Source organism: Leucoraja erinacea, unplaced genomic scaffold (assembly GCF_028641065.1).
Source record: "Leucoraja erinacea ecotype New England unplaced genomic scaffold, Leri_hhj_1 Leri_372S, whole genome shotgun sequence".
Taxonomy (NCBI): domain Eukaryota; kingdom Metazoa; phylum Chordata; class Chondrichthyes; order Rajiformes; family Rajidae; genus Leucoraja; species Leucoraja erinaceus.
This window is the reverse complement of record NW_026576273.1, coordinates 37,501-42,258: the sequence shown is the minus strand read 5'-3', so window position 1 is coordinate 42,258 and position 4,758 is coordinate 37,501.

Genomic DNA, 4,758 nt, shown 5'->3' with positions numbered 1-4,758 from the left:
CTCATCTCCTTCCTAAAGGAACGTCCTTTAATTCTGAGGCTGTGCCCTCTGGTCCTAGACTCTAGACTCTAGACTCTCCCACTAGTGGAAACATCCTCTCCACATCCACCCTATCCGGGACTTTTCACTATTTGGTGAAGTTTCAATGAGGTCCCCACTCATCCTTCTAAACTCAATGTGATAGGGGAACGAGGGTTGCCCTCCCTACCTACCCGAGGGAACCCTCCGATATTTCCTCCGATATTTTTGTAACTAATAAAGTCACGGAAGAAATGTTTTTAACTTTTGACTTTTTAACTAAATGTTTCGAGTATAGAAGCTGGGATGTAATGTTAAAATTGTACAAGGCATTGGTGAGGCCAAATCTGGAGTATGGTGTACAATTTTGGTCGCCCAATTATCGGAAGGATGTCAACAAAATAGAGAGAGTACAGAGGAGATTTACTAGAATGTTGCCTGGGTTTCAACAACTAAGTTACAGAGATAGGTTGAATAAGTTAGGTCTTTATTCTCTGGAGCGCAGAAGGTTAAGGGGGGACTTGATAGAGGTCTTTAAAATGATGAGAGGGATAGACAGAGTTGATGTGGACAAGCTTTTCCCTTTGAGAATAGGGAAGATTCAAACAAGAGGACATGACTTCAGAATTAAGGGACAGAAGTTTAGGGGTAACATGAGGGGGAACTTCTTTACTGAGAGAGTGGTGGCGGTGTGGAATGAGCTTCCAGTGGAAGTGGTGGAGGCAGGTTCGTTGGTATCATTTAAAAATAAATTAGATAGGCATATGGATGAGAAGGGAATGGAGGGTTATGGTATGAGTGCAGGCAGGTGGGACTAAGGGGAAAAAAGGTGTTCGGCACGGACTTGTAGGGCCGAGATGGCCTGTTTCCGTGCTGTAATTGTTATATGGTTATATGGTTATAATTTGCGCCTGTTGGCTCGTGACGTCATTCCTGAGTTACCGGACGTTACTTGTCCCGGGCGGTCTTGGAGATGTCGGCACGGTGGTGGAGTTGCTGCCTCACGGCGCCAGAGACCCGGGTTCGCTCAATAACCACGGGCGCTGCTGCCCGAGCGGAGTTTGCACGTTCTCCACCGTGGGCGCTCCGGTTTACTCCCACATCCCAAATTTGTGGGCCCTGTGTAAAGTCGCTGGTAGACGTGTGCGAGTCCCTCACCCCCCCCCCCCCTCCCCCCCCCTTTACATCGGGGGCCCGGGGATGGAGAGCGTCGCGTAGGCCGTGACGTGCAACGGATATTCCAGTCGTTTCACGTATCCGCCAGCCGCCTGCAACCTCTGCGGCTCAAAGATTAAGCCACACGGTTTAATCGAGAGGCTCGGCCTGGCCAAGATGGTTTGCTCCTCTTTAGGCCCTCAGCCACATGGTTTACTCCTGGGCCTGGCCAAGATGGTTTACTCCTGGGCCTAGCCACATGGTTTACTCCTGGGCCTAGCCACATGGTTTACTCCTGGGCCTAGCCAAGATGGTTTACTCCTGGGCCTAGCCAAGATGGTTTACTCCTGGGCCTAGCCACATGGTTTACTCCTGGGCCTGGCCAAGATGGTTCGCTCCTGGGCCTAGCCAAGATGGTTTACTCCTGGGCCTAGCCACATGGTTTACTCCTGGGCCTAGCCACATGGTTTACTCCTGGGCCTAGCCAAGATGGTTTCCTGGGCCTCCTGGGCCTAGCCACATGGTTTACTCCTGGGCCTAGCCACATGGTTTACTCCTGGGCCTAGCCAAGATGGTTTGCTCCTGGGCCTAGCCACATGGTTTACTCCTGGGCCTAGCCAAGATGGTTTACTCCTGGGCCTAGCCAAGATGGTTTACTCCTGGGCCTAGCCACATGGTTTACTCCTGGGCCTGGCCAACATGGCCATTCTCGGGCCCAGTTGAGGCTTTTGCCCGAGTCGACCCCCTGCACCTCTTCCCTGAATATGTTTTGATGAATATAATAGTAATGATATGTTAAATATGTTAATGTTATAAAAGCTCGTTAAAGGGGGAAAAAAGTGAATGATTTTCAGAAATTAATATTTTAATTCTGAGTAACAAAGACACACACAAAGTGCAGCGGGGCTGGCAGCAGAAGGGATAGGAGCAGAATTAGGCCATTCGGCCCATCACGTCTACTCCGCCATTCAATCATGGCTGATCTATCTCTCCCTCCCAACCCCATTCTCCTGCCTTCTCCCCAACACCCGCAATGATCAAGAATCTATCTATCTCTGCCTTAAAAATATCCACTGACTTGTGGCCTCCACAGCCGTCTGTGTGGCAAAGAATCCCACAGATTCACCACCCTCTGGCTGAAGAAATTCCTCATCTCCTTCCTAAAGGAACATAGACAATAGGTGCAGGAGTAGAGGCCATTCGGCCCTTCGAGCCTGCACCGCCATTCAATATTGATCATGGCTGATCATCCAACTCAGTATCCCGTACCTGCCTTCTCTCCATACCCCCTGATCTCCTTAGCCACAAGGGCCACATCTAACTCCCTCTTAAATATAGCCAATGAACTGTGGCCTCGACTACCCTCTGTGGCAGAGAGTTCCAGAGATTCACCACTCTCTGTGTGAAAAAAGTTCTTCTCATCTCGGTTTTAAAGGATTCCCCCCTTATCCTTAAGCTGTGACCCCTTGTCCTGGACTTCCCCAACATCGGGAGCAATCTTCCTGCATCTAGCCTGTCCAACTCCTTAAGAATTTTGTAAGTTTTTATAAGATCCCCTCAACTACCTCAAAGGCCTCAACTACCTTCTGTGGCAGAGAATTCCACAGATTCACCACTCTCTGTGTGTGGGGAAAAAAAAATGTTTTTCTCATCTCGGTCCTTAAAGGATTTCCCCCTTATCCTTAAACTGTGTGTGTGTGACCCCTTGTCCTGGACTTCCCCAACATCGGGAACAATCTTCCTGCATCTAGCCTGTCCAACCCCTTAAGAATAGTCCTTGATGATGCTGCTTTCTCCCTCCATCCCCTCCCCTCCCCAGCTCCCCCCCACAGTCTCCACCTCTTCCTTTCTTCTTCCCCTTCCCCCCCCCAACCAGCCAACCCTCACATCAGTCTGTAGAAGGGTTTCGAACTGCAGATCGCTGGAAAGTCGAAGGTACACAAAAAAGCTGGAGAAACTCAGCGGGTGCAGCAGCATCTATGGAGCGAAGGAAATAGGCAACGTTTCGGGCCGAAACCCTTCGGGTTTCGACCCGAAACGTTGCCTATTTCCTTTGGGTTTCGACCTGAAACGTTACCTATTTCCTTCGCTCCATAGATGCTGCCCGTCCCGCTGAGTTTCTCCAGCATTTTTGTCCACAGTACGTTCGGCCATCTGTGTGAAAAAGACTCATTCCACGTGTACTGAGGTACAGCGAACAGCTTTTGCTGCGTGCTAACCAGTCAGCGGAAAGACAATGCACGGTTTCAGTATTTATTTTTTAATAGTGAAGTTTAGCGATATAGCGCGGAAACAGGCCCTTCGGCCCGTCGAGTCCGTGCCGACCAGCGATCCCCCCCCCACACACACACACACACACACACACACACACACACACACACACACACACACACACACACACACACACACACACACACACACACACACACACACACACAGACTGGGGACAAGTTAAGGGCCTGTTCCACTTTCACCGCCTCTGCCGAGTTTGCCCTTGACTCATAGAAACATAGAAACATAGACAATAGGTGCAGGAGTAGAGGCCATTCGGCCCTTCGAGCCTGCACCATTCGCCATTCAATATGATCATGGCTGATCATCCAACTCAGTATCCCGTACCTGCCTTCTCTCCATACCCCCTGATCCCCTTGGCCACAAGGGCCACATCTAACTCCCTCTTAAATATAGCCAATGAACTGTGTGGCCTCGACTACCCTCTGTGGCAGAGAGTTCCACAGATTCACCACTCTCTGTGTGAAAAAAGTTCTTCTCATCTCGGTTTTAAAGGATTTCCCCCTTATCCTTAAGCTGTGGCCCCTTGTCCTGGACTTCCCCAACATCGGGAACAATCTTCCTGCATCTAGCCTGTCCAACCCCCTTAAGAATTTTGTAAGTTTCTATAAGATCCCCTCTCAATCTCCTAAATTCTAGCGAGTACCAGCCGAGTCTATCCAGTACATGCTCATACTCGCAGCATGGTCGACACAAGGTCGTAGGAGGTGGTAGGTAGGTCGGAGGAGGTCGGGATGCTGGGCGTAGGCACTCGTGGCATCAAATAGGTCGGGGCGTTTTTTTCTAGCCTGTTCAAAAATGTCTACGAGTAAAAATGGCCATGAATTCGGGCGTGAAAGTGTGACAGGCCCTTTTTGCAATTTTTAGCCAATTAACGTGTAAAAACCGCACGTCTTTGGAGCGCGAGAGGAGACGGGAGCACCCGGAGAAAAACCCACGCAGAGCGTGCGAGCTCCGCGCAAACAGACGGCGCCGGCGGCCAGGACGGAACCCGGGTCTCCGGCGCACTCCCCGCTGCGCCAGCGCCAGATCGTCTCGCGAGGCACGGTCCCGCCGAGCACTCGCGGTTCTAACTCGGCTGGGGCGAGTGGCGAAGTCCGTCATCCGTCTTCCTCTGCCCTCTTGCCATCGCACCCACTTTTACAGGCAGTCGGAGTGGCGATCCCACCAAGATTCTCTGCCGGAGAGACGAATGGTTGTCCCTTCAGCCACCAACCAAAGGTGGAAAGTCGGCCTAGCCCCCAACGCCGGATCTGCGGCAAAAAGAATGTCCCTCCAGTGTTTCCCATCCCG